We start from the raw sequence: 22,493 nt of genomic DNA on the forward strand, positions 1-22,493 counted from the left end.
ATCACCCAGCTTTCCGATTCAGCCTCCCAGAGGCATTGCACAGCCAGTATTTCGGGGAGCTGGAGCTGCAGTTCTAGGGTGCACAACAATTGCTGCGATCCTGCTTGGTGAGATGCAGCGAGCCGGGAATTTTTCACGGAGATTGGTTCTGCACCCATTGATGTCCTGGGCAAAAGCACCTGCAAGACTTAATGCTGCAGTTTTACGTTCATAATCAAAGTCTGTGACTGTATTGTGCACTTTAAGGAATATATACTTGGTTTCATAAAGGCAAAACACGCATCAAGGACTTCTTTAATTGCACATAAGCCCTGATCTTTGCAGCTCCAATTTTATAAAATGTGTTCTGCTCTTATTGCCTGAAACCATCAGAGGCTACAGAATTGTCCCCAGATTTTTAAAGCCCTGATTTTTCAGTTGTGCTTTAGAGTGTCGTGAGACTTTTTGGAAAAACGAAATTTTAGCCTTGCTAATAAAGAAGCAGTAATAATTAGAAAATATCTTGCTCAGTGCAGATTTTATAACTCCACAGATACCATGGTATTAACATTCTGTTTGTCCACCTGTTAGAAGAAACAGATCTGAAGAGTCATAACTCTAAAACAGTGGGTGACAATTTAATGAAAAATTGAGCTCTGCATTTAATTTCCTTTTAAGTTCAGTTGAGCATTCTGCAAGATCAAAGGGGCTTTGTGGTTTGCAAATGATCTATGGTATCAGAGAAACAGATTATAACCCAGGCACAGTTTGGTATTTAAGTAAGTATCCACTTTTAATACCAATGTTTAAAGTAGGCTAATGGAACTAAAGCGCAAGTATAATTTCCTATGATACAAGTCTATAATCCAGTTTAATATATCAGCTGAACACTAAAAGCATATTGTAAATTTCTTTCAGTGCTTTGGCCCCATTTGGAAAGTATCTTGAGACACCATAAAGCATTTTTAAGAAAACAAGAAGTCTTACCCTAGCTTGTAAGCGTTTGAGGCAGGGACAGCACCTATGCACTTGCAGAATGCCTGGAGAAATGAGTGTCTTGGGTCTGGTGCATGAAGAATAGTTAAACAACAGCAACACTGCGTATTCAGTGAGGACTTTCTTTTAGTGTGGGTGCTGGAGTTCTGCCTAGAAGGCATCCTGCACTTGACATCTCCCCCTTTCAAATCCATCGAATCCATGCACCATTACAGTGGGCAGTGGACTTACAAAAAAAAAAAAAAAATCCAGGTTAAAAGGTGCCTCTGTTTTTCTTGTTGGTGTTTTGGTGCTTTGTTTTTGGTTTGTTTTTTTTTTTTTTTTTTCTTTTCTTTTAGTTTTGTTTTGTTTTGTTTTAAATGAGTCCCTGGAGTGGCAGATTCCATATTTCCCCTTTCAGAAATATGCTCCAACTTAAACCTAACCAGTTTTTTCCCCTCCATGGTTCAGAGAAGAGGCTGCTATAGACTCAGTTCTGTCACTTGCACGCTCCTTCCTACTTACTAGCTTACATTTATGGCCAATTCATTCTTGTTCATTCTTGTGCCAGCGTTGCCCTTCAGGCTAATAGGTCTATCCCCACCTTGATGTTCACCTCTTCGATACGTTTATAAGCAGTCATTATATACACGTGTCTTTCCCAGCCTGAAGGAGTCAAATTTGTAATCTCCTCTTGCAAAGCAGTTTGTTCGTGTCCCTGATCAGTGGTCCTTCCTGTTTCAATCTGAATTCATCAGATTTGAACACCAGTGACGGGAATTGTACAGACTGTTCCAGAAGAGGCCCCATCAGCCGCCTGTACGATGGCATTAATACAGCTGTATCTTTGCTAGAAATGTGTCTCTTGGTGCATCTCAGGATTGCATTATTCTAACGTGACATGATATGATGTTGGTAGCTCAGATGTCTCATGATTGACCAATACATCTGGGTCTTTGTCCTCTGCATTCCCAAGGAATCCACAAAGTTTCTGATTATGGCAGGAATTAATGCAAAGTGCAAGGTCATGTATTCAGGATTTTAGTTTCATCCATCCCCTTCCTGCTATTCCAATCTGTGAGGTCATCCAGGCTTTCCTGTGGGATATCTAGAGCCCCTTCAGTATTGATACTGCTTCTCAACTTGATGTCACCAGCACATTTTCTTCCCATCCCTTCTACTTTTGGTGCTAAGCTCTACCTGTATCTTTTGCCTCGTGAAAGAGGTCACGGCTTAGCACAACCTGTGGTTATTTCTCATCAGGCTATAGTCCCTTGCCCTTTTTATAGTGTACTGCTCGTTCTTGTTTTCTCCAAGTCATCATTTCCCATGTGTCATCACCTAAAAATCAAGAGGAGATGACTGTTTAGGTTGATGGGGAATGCTGGACACCCTCTGATGAAAGCTCCATTCCAACTGGTACCAAAATTCAAGTTAAATCCATTTTACTAATGCCCAGAAGGACTAGTCTGCTGCACAGACTTAGTGTAGAATATCAGTTGTCTTTTCTGTGAAAACAAAGAAAACCCCTTCACATCTCCCTGATTAGAGGTAGATTAGAGATTTCGATTTACCTTATCACTGATTTGGAGAGGTGAGCTGCTTTGCTGGATTTGTGATTCAAGCAGCTCTTTTCTCAGACAAGACTATCATGGCTAGTTTGGGATGCCGTGCTGTTGATTCTATGTGTAGTGCTTTCAAGACCTGTGGTCTTGAAAGGAACGTGTCTGGGATTTTCAAATTCAGAATATGCTGAAAGTCAACAGAATCTGACACTTGGCTCCTTTGCTTTGAAAGTCTATATTTACAGCCTTAATGCTTTCACATCCTCGTTTCTTCTTCTTGTACCCCAAAGTGAAGGAGGTGGCATCCAATTAAGCACAAAAATACATGACTCAGTTGCCAAAAGAATAGGTATGTGGTAAATGGATGTAGGGATATCCAGGACATCTGGGGCAAGTAGGTACGATATAAAATCCACTTGTGCTCCTCTGCAGCAGCAAATGAAAGATGCTAGATCATTTCAGATGGCACTAGACACATATCTCCAGGCAACTGAAACATGCCCAGCGCAGCCATGAATCACTTGCTTCCTCTGGCTAATGAAAAGAATTTGCTTTGGAGAAACTTGCTGGACAAATGAATACAAAGCTACTGCAAAAGAGAGACCAAAGTTTTGGAAGAAGCTGAAGACTAAAGATTTGAGGTCTGCAGAGAGACTGTAATGCAGAAAAGATGGGAGGAGGATGGAGTCCTGGCAGCAGGACAAGGAGGAGGAAGAGTAAGAAAGACCCCAGATTGCATCCCAAAGTCTTCTCCAGTATCATTCACCCTACTGACCCACTTTCAACTGAGTTCCTCATTCTGAAGCTGGACAGACTGAAGTCAGAACCTTTACTTAGACAGAAGGAGCAGGAGAAGCACAAGGCAAAGTGACTTACAATACATCAAAACACTGAAGTATCAAAACTAGGTCATCAGTTGTAGCATAATAGGATAGGTGCTTCAGTTTTCACCTCATTAATTCAGTTGCCCCACTGGATAAACAACTCTGCCTTGTAGTTAATCTTCAAACAAACATGCTCTTAAAACCCAGTGGGTATTTATCTAATATAGGATAACTGTCTTAGTGAAGTGAAATTAAATGCTTTTGGGTAAAATTCATTTAGCCTCTTGCTGGAATGGTTTCCTGAATGAGGTGAGGGAGAGGAAATGCTTAAGTCCTGTCTGGAGCAAGGATGGTGACACCAAAGGCAGCTGGAGCATATTGCTGGGAACAAACTCCTCCCATGGAGCTAAGCACACACTAGATGACCAAAAATATAGGTTCTTAGCACTTGTGTAGTAGATAGCTTAGCACCTTGTAGTAGTAGAAATCAAACTTTCAAGTGTGGTCAGTGTCACTGATACCATTTTACACGTGAGGAGACCGTGGTGTTGAGGAGCAGCTAAGGAACCAGTGGTGAAGCTGTGAGCGTGGTCCAGGGCTCTTCATTCAGAGCTGCAGTGCCAAACTGCCTGGCTTTCCCCAAGCCATGGGGAAAACTACAGCAGCATGAGAGCTGCCCTTCTTAGAAGACAGCCCCTCTCACACACGCTGTACCTCAGGAACTGGCGCCTGGCTACAGCAAAATGAGCCTGCACCCATCCTGCCCTGGACCTTGTCTCAGGCTGTGTGCAAGGACACCCTTTGGACACCACATTTGGCACAAAGGCTTCACCTCAGCTCCTGGTAATTAGGAGGTGGTGGAAACCCTGGAGCTGGAGGATGCTTGTTTACTCCAGTCTGTTCATGTCTGGTCATGGAACGGTCAGTCCCTCTTTGAATCTCCTTAAATCCTTGGCCACTGCAACATCCAGTGGAAATGAGCTCCACAAATCCATCACGTTTTCCACAGTGACTTTTCTTACTAATCTTGAATTTCCTGCCTTCTGCTCTTTAATTTTATGCTTTGTGTTGGGAGACATGAAAAAAAAAAGTGCTGAGCCAGCCTCCTTTTCACTGTTTCTGATAGTGCACAGCGTTAGGGTGGGGAATTTTGTCAACCAGCATGTGTGCCTTCCCTTTGGAGCCCAAAGTCCTCAGTCTCAACAGGATTCCTGGCTCCTTCCCGACGCCACTGGCTGTCCCACCTCCCTGCCTGAAGTCTTCCCGGGCAGGCTCGGCAGCACCTCTGCCCGCAGGCTGGGGCACGCTTACACCTCCTGGGTCCCTTTTCACCAGTCTCCCTCTTCCCCTTGCCACAGGCCTGACAGCACGAGCTTTTATCACAGCCCTTCTTATTTAGCTCCCTTCCACTGTAAACACCACTTATCTTTTCAATCTCTCTCCATATAAGATTTTTTTTCCCAGGTCTCAAATTATTCTTGTCATCCTTATCTGAACATCCTTTAATTCCCTTGGCAGTGACATATAGCATTCCAGATGAGAGAGGAGCCTTGGTTTTATACCATGCTGAAATTTACTCCATCCCATTTCTTACACATCCTAACCTTTGCTTGGCTCTTTGACAGAAGCTGTACCCTGAGCTGAAAACTTAAGTGAGGAGGGTGCAATAATGATTCAGACATATTTTCTGTTGGTCACTGTTGTTAATAAGGTGCTTCATTGTTTCTCAAGCTGTCTGCAAGCGCATTCCCCTTTTCAGCTCATCTTCCTTTGTGCAGTACTCCAAACAGGGAGCTGCTAACTACCTTTCCTTGCTGACAGCAGCTCAGGTCCTCCAGGGTGGAAGAGGCATCTGTAATTAGTGGCTGCAGAGATAACCAGTCACTAGCCCCCACAGAGGACTGGTATTGAGACAGTGCAAGTCAACATAACTCGTTTTGTTTTGCCTTAATTAATATATTTGTAATTGATGGAAGATTTTTGTAGACATTTTGAAGCCCCTTTAAATTATCCTGAGATCCCTTGCCATCTATCATTGCAGCAGTCTTACGATAGTGCTGCATCTGCAACTAGTAAGTGTACTCATATTCCTTTCCACTCTTCTTATACGGATTATTTTACATTCACCAGCAATGGTTTAACTGAAGGATAACAGGGCAAGGACTCTTACCTTGATCTGGGTTTATATGGTGCCTAACAAAGTAAGACCTTGATCCACAGCTAAGCCCACAATATAATACTACTGCTAATACTAACTTGTCATGTACCTTCACGCTGTCCACTCACCTAATTCAGTTATGACCTTCAGAAATTCTTTATTGCCTATTCTGGACACAGGAGTGATGTTAGCTATAAATTTTACCGCCTTGCTTGTCCATCCTTTTTCTGTATCACTCTTTCTTTTCTTTTAGTTTGTGGCTTCTCGCCTGTTGGTCTTAGATTTCAAGCTGTTTTGAACATGAAGGTTCCCTTGTTGAATATATGGTCTCACATGCTATGCACTCTTCCAAAAATAAAAACAAATTAATAGTATCTTATCATATGAACCATCCCATTGAAGTTAAGAGAATTCCTGGTGTGAAAAGACACAAGATAAATAACAGTAGTAGAATCTGTCCCTAAGAGTTTGTCTTAATTAAAAGTTTAACTACATGCATTAATAATTTACAACTGAAAAGGTTATGAATGTGTAATGTTTAATAACAGTAATGCAAAAAGGTGATATTTTCTAGCACCCACATGAATGCTTATCCAGTGAATTTAGAAATAACTTTGGCTGCGTGGTTCAGCCTGTAATTAAGATTTGATTAATCCCTAAAGCTCAGCTTAACTTAGATTAAACCTACATTGATTTGAATTTCTTTACAATTACACTCCTAGTACAGTGAACTTACCTGTTCATCATGGTGCTTTCCATAGTGCTAGCAATGGATTTAAGGGGTCTGTCTGATCTTTGACTACAGTGTCACAAAGCATCCTATAGGAAAAATGTCCACATCAAGGAAAGGCCATCCAACTCACTTGGTTATGCATGCCATGATGAGAAATGACTGATGTGATAGGAACAACAAACATCATTTCTTCCAGAACTAGCTGTTCCCCTCTTGGGCTGCATGATAGGAAACAGAAACCAATGTCCACCAAAACGGATGAGAACTCTTTCCTCTTAATCACAAATACACAGCTGTAGGCCTTGCCATGAGTTTATCTTGTCACAAAGAAGGCAAAAAGCCCACCGTGGCACAAGGTTTTCATTGCCAATGGCAAGTGGTTACAAGAGCTGGAGGAGATAAAAGCACAGCTGTATGAAGTTCAATGCTGGGACTTAGCAAGGCAGGAATAGACCAAAAGTCTGCATGCAGCTTCTGTTGAGAATCTTTGTAATGGATGGTACAATTCCCATGGGGACCCACATCCTCTCAGTCATTACAAGACCAAGAAATCTTGAACCCGGTTTGTCCGAAAGTCCAACTTTTCTGGCTTTAGCAGAACTGCAGATGGTTGTAATAGCTCTCCCCAGTGATCCTGGGACTCAATCATTCAGAATAAATGTACCAGATGCAGGTCTTGGCTATGCCAAAGAGAAATAAGGAATGGATACAGTGTTTCTCCTAGACTTTACAATAATCATCCCACAATAAGATCAGGGAATCACAGAAAGCAACTAACCCTGACCGAGGACTTGGGGAACAGCACGTTCCCTGGAGTCTGCAGCTGCCTCTAATCTACATCTTGGTGGCAGAGTTTTGTCCTGAGGCTCTCCTCCCATGCCCAACCTTCCTGTATCAGACAGAGATGTGGTGAGCTGGAAGGCTACCTGAACACTCAAAAAATCCTCACACAGCTGCGTGTCCTGTGTCTAACAGGCAGCTCTTCTTACCCAGCTTCTGAAAGAAACCATCTGTTAAACAACTCCCCCGATCCACATCAGCTCTACGGGTGCTCTGGAATTACAGCTGCAGTGAACCAATGCAGCTAGGCTTAAAATGCATTATTAGGAGGATTCATGGTGACTCCATAACATCCAGAGAAATTCTGCTTTCTAGAATTATTTGGCTGAATATTTATTTTCGGGACCTGCTGGCTATCTATTAGCAGTGTATTACCCTAAAGTGGCACTTCTAAATAGCCAATTAACCTCCACAGGGCAGTCAGCATCCTGTCCACAAGAGGATACCTGGAAGGTCAACAACATTTGTTTCAGGTGTAAGACTGCCTGGTAAGGAATGACAACTTGTTACAACCGTTACAGCCGGAGTAGCCAAGTGTGAGACTCCACCTGTCTGTTGCGGTGCCTTTTGCCCCTGGTTGCCTCCACGTTTTAAGGGAGGTATCACAACAGGGTAGCAAAAGTCACTTACTGTTCAGCAGCAGCAACACACCTGCTGGGTAGAGGTGGTCAAAAGGCAAAATCCTGGGATACAGCCCCTGAAGTGTAAGGAGGGGAGTTTCAAAGGCTGAGCCTGCCCTGCCTTTGAAGATGTGGCGGTGCTCATCTGTCACTGCAAATGCAAATACAAAGCATAGACTAAAAGGAAGCCGTGATTCCCCCTGTTTAAGTGAGCTAGCATCTCTGCAGGTGGAGGTGATGGCTTTCTTGCAGGTCACCAGATCTTAGAAATGGGAAATGCTGTGTAAACAAGACCTGCAGGTTCCTGAGGTCTGGGCTTTTCGTGTCTGTTACTAAGGAAGGGGCACAGCTGCAGAAATGAAGAACAAGAAGACTAGAGCAGTTTCTTTAATCTTGTTGGTGATTCACCCGGTGCCTGTGCCTCAGAGTCAACAGGAGAGATGGTTCTGGGGAAATTGTATAGACAATATGTACTATCTAGGTTATAAAGGAAAATCCGGGTTACTGTAGATGAGTCCAATTAGTGTGCACAGTGTAGCTTTATAACTAACGCAGCGTGCCATGCAGCCTGCTGCTGTAGATACAAAGGGGAGGGTTGCATGTGGGGTAGGACTGATCTCATGTTGCACCCCAGCACCTTAACAGGGCAGGCAGAGAGCTAAGTCTCCAATAACAAAGCAAGATTTTTTTTCTTTTTACCCCGCTCACATGATACCCAGCAGACATGGTTATGGTGGTATCAGCACATGTTGCCTTCCAAACTCTTCTTAATCTCAAACACCTGTTCCGTTTTGGAGGATGATTTAAATGTTCACAGCTCAGGTTATGTAAAGTCCTGTGAGAATCGATGCATTCAAGCCTAAAGAGTTTCAGTTTGGGTTTCTTCTTTTCCTGTGGAGTATGAAAATGGTGCTGTTATAAGGTTTTCAGTTTAAGGCTTCTGCTGCTTCAGGGATCTGACTAAAACAAGTTACCCTATACACAGACGCTGCATCCGTGGTTGCTTTCCCTTGCTGATATGACCTGCAAGGCTCACCATTTCTGCTGCTACTCAGGACAAAGGAACTGGGATCTAAAAGGGATATTTAGCATTCAAAGAAGAGCAGCCAGACTGAGTCTCCAGGTATCTCCAAATTTCATTTGAAGTAAGACAGTTGGCAGAGCTTCCCTGAGAACTGCCATCATTGTTATATTAAACCCAAACTTTGGTCGATGATTTTTGATCTTGTTGAGTCTAGGATCCCTCTAGAAAGTAGCTCTAATGGGGGCCTTCAAGTCTTGTACCCTTTCTTGTTCCACGTGGCTCCGAAGACCAGCTTCCACAGACTGCAGAAACGACAGGAACCTTCCCCCTCACCAAAAACACTTGCATACCATCAGGAGAGCTCCTGGTCACCTTGAGAGTGTGGAAACAGATAAAGATCCTAATGCCACATTTTATCAGCACTCTAAGCCATGTGCACACTTGACACAGACACACCATAATAGTTGCAGACCTGCAGGAACAGGCACCTACAGGCAGAAGCATCCTGAAGATGTGAACAATTTCCTTCCAGAGGGACCCCAAAACTTCCACGTCTTCCCCTTGATCTTATGTTACGCATTCTGTAATTCCCATTGACTGGAAAGAATTTTGCTTATGTGGTAGTTCTCTTTGCTTATAGTAGTACCCTTTATCAGATACTCACTTGAGATATTTTGAGGGCCTTCTTTGGTAGCTTGTCACTGATAACCATCACAGGAGAAGTCCAGCCTGGAAGAGCAACAGTCTGCTGGGTGGGAGCTAGATCTCCACCCGCAGAGGCTTTCCTCTGAATAGATTGTCCTGACTGGCCACCATTCTACATTTTCTGTTCTGTTCAGGGTATTCCCCTGTGTTTTCTCTAATATTTCAGATCAAATCCCCTGCACTTGCCGGAGCAGATCAAGAGAGAAACATTTTTTCAGAAGTGAAGGCACGGAGTTGTTTGGCAATTAAAATAGCATTCACAAGAAGAGTGAGTTTCCCAGCACACATTCATGTGCCGCTATCACAAATATCTATGCTGACCAAAATAGGCTCAGAGCAGAAAAAAAAGGGAGAACATGGACGTTCCATTCCTACTTCTGTCTCCATGCCTTTTAAGTCATCAAAAGTTTCTCAGCATGGTATGAATCTGGGAGAGCAAATGGGTAAAACCCCATTCCTAGGAAAGGGGGATCAAAAAGCACCCAGAATGACAAATTCCTGATTTTCTGAATTAATTTCCTTACCGGGAATTTGGAGCTCCAGAACATGTACCCGTTGGTGATGAGTGAAGGTAATAAACGCTGCCATGTAACCTTGGCTGTTCCCTGCAAGCTGCAGTTACCCAGAAGCCCAGTCACCTAACATAAAAGGAAACTATCCACTTTAATTAGCAGAGCAATCAAAAGACTCTTACACAGGAAAGCATTTATCACCAAATAGAAAATGAATGATACTTTAAAATTAGAATATGCAGAATTCATAGCCAAAGGCACTCAGGAGAAAAAGAGCTTTGCACCAAACCAGACGGGGATTTTTTTTGGCTTCAGTCTAATGAACTTTAACAATAGATATCAAATTCTGTCTGGCAGCACATTTTAGCAATGGATCTGATTTTTCAGAAATACTAAGCAAGCCTCACCAGTAACAGGAGGAAAAGACTGGCATGTAGAAAACCCTTATTAACCTGTATTCAGACCTCAAACCCAGATCCTTGGAAATCCAGCCTGTTAAAAAAATCTTCACCTATACTTTCAAAATGCAGTACAAATAAGCAGCAGGGAAATTTTATTTTATTTGTTCATGTTGATGAAGACTTCATTGTATCCCACCTACAGCCAAAAATGCTGCGCAAGGAGAAACCAGGCAACACTGTATTTCAGAGAACAGAAAAAATTCCTTCACCAAAAGGGTGATCAATCACTGGAACAAGCTGCCCAGGGAAGGGGTTGAGAGTCACCATCCCTGCAGATATTAAGAAGAGGTGCAGATGTGGCACTTAGGGACATGTTTTAGTGGTGGACTTGGCAGTTCTGGGTGCACAGTTGGACTCGATAATCTTAAAGGTCTTTTCCAACATAAACGATGCCGTGATTATCAGGAGGATGGGCCAAGCTTGAATTGGAAGAGGAGAGCAATCTCTTCTGGGTCTTCACTGTACTTAGGGAAAAAACTGAAATGCCTGAAAGTCAGGGAAAGGCTAGAGACAAAAACACTGTCCTATTGCTTTGGAAGCTCACTGGGATTTTGCAGTACAGGAGACTGGAGACGTTTTGAAGAAGGTAGGAGATGCTGTCACTAAGTGGTCAGTCTTCCTAGTGATTGTTAAAATGCAAAATGCAGAGTTTTCCACTGGGTTTACAAATCTCACCTTGCGAGGAAACCAAAAGCCAAGGACTGAGGTTTAGCTCCTCCAAAATGCTTCCTACCAAGGAAGTTCCATAATTACTGCAAAAAGGCAACTGTACGTCAGCCTGCTACAGACTCTCAAGTACAGATGGGATTATTTGATTGTAACATTTCAAAATGCACAAGCTTCTGTTCATATGAACACAAATTACACAAGTCGTCTTAGGTCTGCAAAGTTAGGATTCCACAAGTTGCATCCAACAGGAAAGTTGGTCTGAATGCTAAGTAAGGCCATAATGACAGCTTTACTCACAGTAGCTATTCAGCCATTTGATGTACGAAGAGCATCAAGGGAGTGAGACAGGGTGTGGGTCCTGATAAACAAGAGGGAGACAAATCAGGAAGTCAGCCCATACTTACCCAGCTTATTTGTTTCTGCTTTCTTCAAAGGCCCTCCTTTGTTTTAAGAAGATCAGTGATTTTATAGACCCACTGGATTTGCCATGATCTGCAGACTGTAACTTCTAGGATTAAAATATAAAAAAATTGCTTTGTCCAGGGAATTTAAGATGGGTCCCCAGTGTACTGTTCCAGCCACATGTTCCTCAGATATAGCCGTTCTACGAATGGTCAAGGGATGTTGGTGCCTTCAGTTCCTGCTGAACTCTCCCATTTCTGTTTTTACCAATTAGTATAAGCAGGAGCACATGTGGCTTAACTACAACAGATTTGCTGGATCAGAAAGAGGTAATGCAGAAACAGTGTAAACAAGAAAACCACAAGCCAACAACAAGAAGGTCCTTGTCTGAACCCACCCTCACATCTCCACACAACTAAGCAACCCTAATTCCATCTACTTCCAGTTGGTACTTGCCTTTTGCGTTTGGTATCCAGGCTGTTCTGTGCTTCAAAGACACAATAACCACCAAGATAATTCTTGAAACTCTGTATGCTAAAGAATTCAATTTGTCTGCAGAGATTTTAGAAGTGCTTAATAGAACCTGTCTATTACCCTGCTGTTTGTGTAAAAAGCCCTTCTAATGCTGAATGTCCTTGGATGTCGTAGTAGCAGGGCCAACACAGATATGCACAGAATAATCTAAAGCATCCCTTGTTACATCTTGGTGGAACAACGACTTCCTTATGGCTCAGCAGAAGGTTTGAACAACTTTGTTCACCTTGCCTAAGAAGTGTGGCTCACCTACTAGCTGGTAGCAGTCAGAAGCTAGTGGAGTAGGGAGAGTGGTGTCTGGGTAGAGTCTTGCAGATCAGGTTCAGTGCCGTCTGCCAGGAGTGGCCTCAGAATTACTCAGGGTGGTAAATCCATCCCCATTTTTCCATTCACGGTTTCAATGGAAATGGAGCTGGAGGATGCCTTTTGGATGGTCATATCCTATTGTTAATTTTTTATTGTTTCCAGATCTAGATTTAAACGTCCCAAGCAAGAGAGCTGCCACTGGAAATCATTCCATAGTGTAAGAGATTTGCTTGTTAAGAAATTATCCATTCGTTTGGCCCAGTCTTAGACCTCTTTAAATAGTCTTATAAACACTATATATGGACAGAGCACGTCAGTGGGATGCCTGATCCATTTCTGAATAGTCTGCCTTGACTATACAGCACTGTGCAACACCACATTGGTGCATGAGCTTGAATCAAGCTTACAATACCCACAGAAGTGTGGTGGTCTGCCCGAGCTAATTAGGCCTCCACCTCAGTTGCAGTCACATCTCCAGATCTGGTATAGACACTCTTTATTATCCTTCCAAACTTCCACTCCACCTTAACAAAGTCTCCAGCATTATCAGCGTAGAGACAACACAAAGGACTCACCTTTGCTGCAAACCCAGATGCAATCGCAGCTTGAATGATTCCTACCTCATTGTAAAGTATTGTATCTCCATCATGAGTTCACAATGATTTGATAATAGCCTGAAATAAAGAGAATAGAGATCCACGAGAGCAGTGTTTAAAAAGTATATAGACCAAACGCAGTCATCGTACTAGCAGGCTGTCTATTTACAGCATTAAAGGAAACACTGAGCTTCTAATGATGGTTTACACACATGGAAAAGAAAAGAGAAAGCTAGTTTTCAGAAAGGACTAGAGGTAGCTGGTACTACAGACCCATCTTGGGTTGCCCATATACATAGCCAGCACAGCTGCTGCAACTGCACGGAGCTGTTCTTCTAGGAGGTGGGCCACCACCACCGCCCCCTTCAAATCTGGCTGCTCTAAATTCTCCTCTAGAGATTGTTTCAAGATATAAGCAACACTGTCTTGGCACTAAATCTATCTGAACTCATCACCCTCAGGTCCTTCTATGCTCACTGCCAAAGCAATTGGTAGAGCCAAGGGAGCCCAGGGCACTCTTCACCTCACTCTAACATTGGTCAGAAGGTCACTCTTTAGAAAGGTTTATTTCTCTCCTTCCACTACACATGGTGGCTGGGTCAGGTGGACATCTGCAATGTAGACAACTCCAAAGGTAGTTGTGGTGGGCTTCACCTTAGTTGTCACCTGGGAAGTAGATTCAGAAATGTATGGAGTCCAAAGGTTTTAGGGATGAATTCCAGGCATGAGGAAGAAAAGAGGCTTTAGTAAAACCAGTTCCATGTTTTAAAACCCCGTCATTGTGTTCATGCTTCAGCCATGGGTGAAGGTTTTGGGTCCCTATAACATTCACTTTGAGAAAGTTCCTGTGTTGAAATAAGTGATTGATACAGAAAGGAAAAAAAACATGATTTATTAAAGGCACTCACTCTGCACGCAGAAGCAGTTGGTCGAGAGTGGTATGGAACATGTTGTTCATTGGCTTCAGCAACTCTTAAGACCATTCTGCTTGCTTGGTCTCACCTCCCTCATAATGTAGGCTGTAGACTCTCCCTATGGGAATCACGCACCAGGCTTTTGACTTTCAGCTGATTTAGAGTGTATTTTCTAGGAACACATCCAGACTTGATTTAAAGCTGTCAGATGATGGGGAATTTAGGTAAGTTGTTCCAGGAGCTAAAAATGCCTATGGTTGAGAGTGTATGCTCATTTTTAGGTTGAATTTTGAGAGATTCAGCTTTCATAGAATCATAGAATCATTTAGGTTGGAAAAGACCTTTAAGAACATTGTGTCCCAGCTACTGCATCTCATCATGCTTTTTGACCTCTTCTATGGGGGGAAATCAACCCTGTCCCAAATGTGAGTTGTAAACACATAGCATGCTGTACTTATGCTCCTTGCAGTGACTCTTCTCATGAAAGAAAATTTCCCCCACTTTGAAAGTGAAATGTCCCACCTTGTACTTTCTGAGCGAGGAGAGTTGCTGCACCTTTTACCTCACTGTGCAACAGCTTCCCCAGGTAGCCTTTAATCTGCAAGATGAAAGAGCTTTCTAATAGCGTATCAGGAAATTTACTTGCACAGTGTGATTAAGTCTCACTTAAATTTCTGTTTGTTAAGTTAAACAGAATAAACATTTCTTCCCCTCCTTCCCCTTTTATGGCTGGTGCAGAAGCTACGGGATGTTCCAAATCCCAGAAAACCCTGAACATCTTCTGTCCAAAACGCATCTAGTTTTTTCTTCCTTAAGTCAGAAATTGCTAAAGATGTGCATTTTAAGATATGCTGCAGACAGGGATTATTATTATTTTTTTTTTTACACTACATAAAATAAGGAGACATGAACAGAATCTCTATTAGGAACCCATCTAATATGAAAGCATAAAAATCTTCTTGTTGTTAAAGTCTTTTATAAGATGCTGTAGGATCGCAGGCTATTTACTCTGACATCCCTTTAAAAGTTACTGAAGCTGCCAACATTAAAAAAAAAACCTAGCAAAACCCATGTCTTTGGGGACTTCTCCAATGATAGTTCTTTATTTATGACTCCATTTAAAAATTTTAACTCAGCGCATTTGTTTACTTATGATGGGACTGGCTTCTCCCCACCCCACATGCCTTTGTAGGGGAACAAAGGGGTGCCAAGAGCTAGCCCTATAGCAAGCAGCCCCATGGGATGCGTTAGTGCTCTCTCTCCAGCATTTTTCCCATTATGCCTAGGGCAGGGAGAGAGTCACAGCTTGGCATGTAGGAAACTGAGAGGAAATTAATCCCTTGGGCTGGTCTGGGGTGCTCGTACCCAGCACTTGTGACACAAGTGAGATAGCATTGAGTGGTCCTGTATGGGTAAGGCCAACTTCCAGCACCAGAAGGGCCATTTCCAGAGAAAATTTCTATAAGGGAAGGAACCACAGTCACAGCCTGAATCCTCAACAGGGAGCAAACCCAGATCCTACCAGCACTCCCAGCACTCCCAGATTTAACACTTCCTTTTCAATCTCACCCCACCCTGGCTGCAGATCACTGCCACAGCCACAAAGAGAGACCTACCTCTTCTCTTTACCCCCAAGCAGAAAAGCCTCAGGCCATTTGGTGGGAATTAAAGCTAAAATTCAGGCAGGGAGCCAAAAGTGAGCCTGTACGGGACAGGGAACAGCAGAGATGTGCTTGGTCAGCAGGCAGCAGCTCACCGAAACCTGCACCCACTCAGATTTCCACATCAGCTTGTCAGCATGGAAAGGACTGACCGCTGCCATCACCCAGTGCTCGAAACGTCCAGAGGTGCTCAAGCAGAGAAACCCCAAAGACTGTTGTTAGATCTTCCTATACCTTAATACTCTTGCCAGTTTGTGGTAGCAAATGGGTGCACATTTTTTTAAATTAAAGATGGCATGAAAAGGTTTCAAACATGCTGGATTTCTGCCTGGCTGCAGGACTGGATTGTGTTAGAGAAACTTCACAGCGCTTTAAAAGGGATTGTGTAAGGGCAGCCATGCCCCTCTGAAAAATAAATGTCTCTCTGGCCTGAGTTTTGTTTCCCCATTGTCTCCCTTGAGCAGCCCAGTAATCCCACTGCTCTGCTGTTTTGCTTTGTCCTATTCAGAAGGAAACCCCTGACACAATGAGACCCCTTTGACACAGGGAAAACATCAGGGGTGTTGAGCTGTGAAGAGCTGTGTCAGTTGTGAGCCTGGTCAGAAGCAGTGTGGTGGTTTGTTGGTTTTTTTTCTCCCCCAAATTGGATAGAAACAGGAGAAAAAAGGAAGGAAAATTAAAAAAATAGAAGGCAGGGGCCAAGAGGAGTGTATGCAGACCTCCCAAAGTCTTGATAACAGTAGGAATGTCCCCTTTCCAAGTGCCACTTGTCAGCGCAGCCATGCGTATGAGCAAGGGGGGGGGGGCTGGCAATCCCCCTGCTCACCTCCATGGGCAGGGTAGGGCTGGGCTGATGCCTTCCAGGCTTGCAAAGCCCCATGCCCCAGCAGCCAGAGGATGCTGAGCCCTGCTGCAGCCTCCTGCGGACCTGGGCATGCTGTCACTGGGGAGAGCATCAGCACACGATGCCCTTTTCCCATCCATCCTCGCTGGCAGACCTTCTCAAGGATGTGCTTTTGCCACACAAGGGCTGAATGCAAAGCTTGAAGGTCGTCTCAGAGCAATGATGATTTACCATTTTGGAATAAATCTGTAAAGTGGCTTTTACAGAGCAGCAGGCCTCAAGCCAAGGGGCCATTTTTGGGTACAGATTTGTGAATGGCAGAAATTGGCATTCATCTCTCCAGGCAGGTTTCTGAAATGTATACTGTCCTTTAAATTATTCCTTAATATTTAATATCATGGTAGGATGAAGTCTGATTTTATGGTTAAAAATGTCAATTTTCACAGCTGATTGAACTTGTTTAAATGGCAAGCAGTTTACTTGTATTGAAAACCATATAAACAGATCAACTTATTTACTGACATTAAAAGAAGAGGGTACTTTATGCCTCAAAGCCTTTCGGGTTTTGAAACTGAAAATGAGCTCAGACAACTAACTTCATACTGCATTTTTCCCCCCAATTGATTGTAGTTTATAAAAAAAGCCCATGTATCTAGCAGCAAGAGGAGTTGCTTAAGATGCTAAGACACCCTTTCAAAAGTTCTCCGTAATTAATTATCAGCTGCTTGCAAGTCCATTCTGTTTTTCCTTTTGTTTGTATTATTTTAATGGTGACTATAATGTACATATAATGAGAAAAGCAGCATCTTATACAAATAAATCTTAAGACTTTAAGCAGGATTAGGCAAGCTAAAAAAAACCCACCCTGAAATCCAGATGCATGGAATCACAGAAATCAGCTTTGTTAATGCTTTCCTAACTCTGAAGCCAATTAAAGTATTCATGGACGTGAAGGAACCAGGGTTCATACTGGCACAGATTTCCTCTGCCTCCTCTTAAAAATAGCTGCAACATTCAGTCCGATGTCTGTGCTGTTAAAAAAAAAAAAAAAAAAAGTATTTGATTTTGATTCAAGGAAAGCAGGGGATAGAAAGTGGAAATAGGGGATAGAAAGTGGCCTGAGTGTGGATAACAAATCTCCCGCCTCGTTAGTGGGTCAAAGGATCCTTCCAACAGTTCTGGTCGGTGGAGGAGCTCAGTTTGAAATCTATCCATTAGAGGGCAATGCACTATCCATAGTGATGTCCTGGAGACAGAAAGCAGCAGCAGGAATTTCAGGAGGGGGCAAAGAGAAGGTCAGAAGTGACAGCCAAAGAGCAAATCCAAGAATTAGATCTGATTGGGGTGGTGCCTGGAAGATGTGCTGGATGATGGGACACAAAAGTGAAAACAGAAGGATGGAGGGTAACATAGAGCACCAGACCCCTGACAACATGTGGCTGGTAGGATCTACGGGATTGTCCTCAAAAGAGGGTAGGTCAAGAGGGTACTACTTTGCAGACCACTTGTCATCACCAGCTGGGTGACTCTACATGCAGTATGCTTAGGCAATGACCAATGGGAACTCAGAGTTCAACTGATAACAGATGAGTCCTTAATATCAGAAATGTCTTAAAAATTTGAGCTTACAAGGGAAATCACCATCTGTCTCTGAAAGCAGCAAACACGGTGAAAAAAAAGTTCATCTCTACCAAAGTGTGCCCAGGGACGTGAAGTTTTAAAGAGCGTGTTTGCCTTCCAGTTTTTGCCCCCAAGGCAACTACTGAATTTATTGTCTGAGGCAACCCCCAAGGCTTCCCTTGAGGACATCAATTCCCCACGTCCTTCCCACCAGTGCTAAAGGATCTGCTTCTTTGGAGACCTTCCTGGGACCAGCCCTGAGGTCAGGGAAGCAATCCATGCTGCTCTGCCTGGAGACACCCCTGCCACCCATCCAGGCAGGAGATGTCGGCACTGCCCCGGTGAGCACCCTCCCTGGGGGGTATTTGGCTGAGCCTGCAGGACTGCTCTCAGCAGGCAGCTGGGATGTGGCCACCCTGTTTTTTTCAGAAGAGGGTTTGTCCATATGGGTGCCAGCATGGCCGTGCCAGTTGGCAGGAGGATCAGAGGATGGATGGCAGCCTGCTGTGGTCGCTGGTACAGGCGTAGCCTCGGGAAGCGCTGGCTGGGAGCTGGGAAGCTACACTGTAATTCTTGCTTACTGACCACCTTTTTATTGCAAAGAGCTTTGAATGATGGTGCAGAAATTGTTCAGTGAAGAGAGAGTGAAGAAGGCACTTGGATATCACTGTGGCTGCTGCTTTCGAGAGAAGAGTAATTTGTCTAATATACAATCTGTCACCCTCCATTCGTGCTGAAAAAGTGAGGAGCTGCTGGAAACTAACCACACATATGGTGACATGGCTCCATCATTAGCTTGGGTAGGAGACAAATCTCCCCGCATGGCTTTGGCATGCTGTATTGGAAACGCTTATCTCTTGGGCTCATGTTAAAGACTAGCCAAGACGGACCCTTCTTTCCACCTGCTTTGCCTCACAGGCTGTGTTGTCACCACACAGCCTCCATCAGTAAATAAATGTTTCTCATAACTCAAAGCAATTTATCCATGGAAAAGTTAACTGGTTACACTGCAGGCCCTCATGTCACATATATGATGAAGCGAACCCCAATATATATACATACATATAAATCAACAATTTCAGCCCTCCAGTGTAACCCCTCCCTGAACCAAAATACACCTCTGGAAGTGGCATCTTCTGCAATATTTTAGAGTGTGCAGAAATTACCCTCTGGGTGGGTATGGATATTTCCTTTGGTTCCTCCTTCACTGCAGTGTTTTGCTAATAGCTGTCTCCAAATGGAGCTCTTCCCTCTCACCAGCATTTCCTCAGGCTGCATTTTGCAGGACCAAGGAGGGGAGAACTATGTATTACACTAAAAATAATAATTAAATAACTACTAATTCAGTTACCATGTCTAATCATGATAATAACTGCCTGCAAATTGTTCTTTCAGGGCCCTCCCTACAGCAGCAGAAATTTTATGGTGACTCTTCCAAAGATGCCTGAGGAGCCCTGCATAAATATTAATAGGAGGGAGGTCTGGGTCTTCCTGAACTGCACTGAAGTGCTCAGCCTCACCGGACAGAGGCTCATCCATTTTTGAAGTGGTGCAACTACCAGCTGCAGAGTTACTTCAGATTTACGCCGCTGCAGCTGGGAGCAGAGGCAGGCTCTGCTCATGTAGCGGAGCCTATAAAGTAGCGCCACACACACCTGCCTTACCCTGAGCCTTGGCACCTTCATCTCAATGTTCATTTCCAGCCCTTCTCACTTTCTGGCATTCAGCTGTACAGCCAGCCCTCTGCTAAATATTTTATGTGTATTGTGTGTAGCCGAAACAAGTTTACACGAGGTGAGAAATGGTGGCGTAGCTGAACACACGCGGTCTACAAGGGCCTTCTGTGCTCGGTGGCGGGCGCTGGCTTGGCCCCCCACCGCCAGCTGCCACCCCAGCTGAAGGTGCCACTCGGGTGCACACAGGCACGCTTGCCCGGTGATCCCATCCCATCCATCTGCTGAAGCCAGCAACAAAACTTTAAAAGGGTTGTGGGATGCAGACCCCAATGAGGAAACCCCCCAGAGGTGACCTTGCGGGAGGGCTGGCTGGCTGCTGTCTCCTCCTGTGGCCAGCCACCAGATTTTTGCTTCTGAGGTCGGCCACAGGAAGGTGTGAGGGCACAGGACCACTTTGGAAGCTAAATAATTTTCAGGACTAAATGAGTTATTTGGAATAAAGGGCTAGGTAAAATAGCATCACCTTCCCATGCCTTCAGACTTCCCCCAGCCTTTCTCCTTTCCCAAAGCCCAGGATAGCAGAGTGCTTTGCTGGTTCCCTATGAAAAGCAGGTCTCGGGTCATTATCCTGGTGCACAAGCATGCTGCGAGGTCCGTGGAGCTGGCTTGACTGCCTAAATCACAAATGAATTTTTATTCCAGTGACGCCAAGGCAGGTTTCTCTTTATGCTAATCCCTTGTGCTTCAGGGTGTCACAGCGCACGGGAAGCACAAAATCATGCTTTATGAGTGTGATCTGTCTGCAGATTCAGTATCACTTCTCTCCCAATCTTACCTGCCACAGTCAGTGAGAGATCATAAATACACCCCTAATGCCACAATTAGCATACGCTCTTGAAAGAAAATTGTGCTTGTAGCAAGAGTCCCCAAGGGCCGATATCAACAGAGAGACATTACAGAGCAGGAACTGAAGATCAGGGCTGAGCTTTCAAGTCCATGCTCCCTCGCTAGGCAGTGGTCTCTGCAGGGATTATTCCTGCTTTTATCAGGAACAGGCAATGCAAAAGGACTGCACACGCTAACTTGGCTTTGACTTAAGGTTGGACCATCTTTTTTGGTGGGGCGGTAACCGATGCCAGACTTTCAGCTGCCTGCTTCACTAAATCTGGCTGAATAATTGAAAAACAAAACAAAAACAAAACAAAAACCCCACCCTAACGTTTAGCTTAATTTTTGTTCTTCCTCTTTTCCTTTGGTTTTCTAAGCTGCTCCTGGCAAAGGGGACCAACTCTCTTGCCAGCTTTGACGAGGTAGATTGACAGGATGCCTGCACAAAGCGAGAAGGACAGCTGAAGGAGACAGTTTAGAAAGCAAAGGTAACGAACGAGCCCTGCTCCTTGGATCTGTATTTGTCTGTCAGAGCAGGGGCCCCATCCTGCAGGGACCTGCACAGCTTTTTTCCTAGGAGTAGAGTTAAGTGCCTGCTTACAGGTTTGCAGCAGGGATATGGTACGCTGCAAACCCTCCCGAGCAAGCTTTAAAGAGTATGGGTTTGTCTGCTACCTGCTCTAACAAGCCTTTGATGTTACCGCGACTTCTAATGGGATCCAATTGCGACCATAATCATAAATAAGTGAAAAATATAAAACAGGTAACAAAAGCCGCATAAATGTGTTGCCACTTGAAGATTTTTGAATTCCTCCCTTGCTCAGCGTGGTTCCCTGAAATAAATGGAAACGGCAGACCTGCTGAGGAGGAATACTGACATTTTGTGGTGCCTGATTTGTGATGCAATGGGAATGCTGGGGGGCAGTGCGGACAAATTTTCACTTTATATTCTGCTCAAATGAGACAAAGATTACAGTTAGGAGTCAAGTACTATCAAATTATTTATTGAATTCTGTTGGGGTGGAGAGGGTATTTGCTCTTTTTTCCAGAAAAAAATATTGATTTTAAGGATGGCTTTGATATCAATTAGGCTCAACATGAGAGACAGGCAGTCACTTTGTATAGGGAATTTAATTAAAAGCTCTGTACTTAGTCAGAAGAGTGTTCTAAGGATAAAATTGTTTTCCCCCTTTGGGTCAATTTTCTGTTATGTTTATATAATGCAATTAAAGAAGGACCCATGCCAAGCAATACTTATGTCTCATATAAAGCTGTCCATATGTAATGACTGGCTCTTTGGACTTCCAATAGATTAACAAGTGTTAGCTGCATTTGGCTTTGGTCGTCTTTTGTTTCATTGCTACAAGAACACGTCCTTACAGGTGCACACCTCTAAGTGTGTAAGCAAAGAAATTAAGGGAAGGGTGATATTCTGCAAAGCTCTTTCCTTTTGAGGAATTAGAAGGAACAACCGACTTGACCTGAAGCAACTGATGTTCGTACATAGTTACTAAAGAAAGCCCATGTCAGAGCTTGTAACTAAGATTAGTCTTTAATATAAGGGTACATGAACTACCAGCTTTTTGGGAAAGAGCTCTGAGGGGCACAAAGCTCACGCCTGTTTGTTATCCTGGAGCTGAATCGCTAGCACTGGTTAGATGAAAGTCTTGCACAAATTTGGATTTCAGCCCAAGACTCCCCATTGCTTCAGTGGGTTTTAGAGCATCAGTTGCCTGTTTTTCCCTGCAAACGAGCTTGGGAAGGATCACAGCAAGCAGCTGGCAAGAGGCTGAACAGGGGCTAAACCAGACCTGGCCTTGGAGGATGCTGAGGTCTGCAAGTGCTGCAGTCCTGTGACTTCTCTGCAGCCTCCTCTTGGCACTCAGGATATGAACAAATGGATTATTCCCTTGACTTACTTATATACATGGAAGTTTGGGGCTGTGGATATGATTCTGAATAAAGTTTTGAATACAGCTAGTTTCCT

The sequence above is a fragment of the Falco cherrug genome, chromosome 4, assembly GCF_023634085.1.
Source record: "Falco cherrug isolate bFalChe1 chromosome 4, bFalChe1.pri, whole genome shotgun sequence".
Lineage (NCBI taxonomy): Eukaryota > Metazoa > Chordata > Aves > Falconiformes > Falconidae > Falco > Falco cherrug.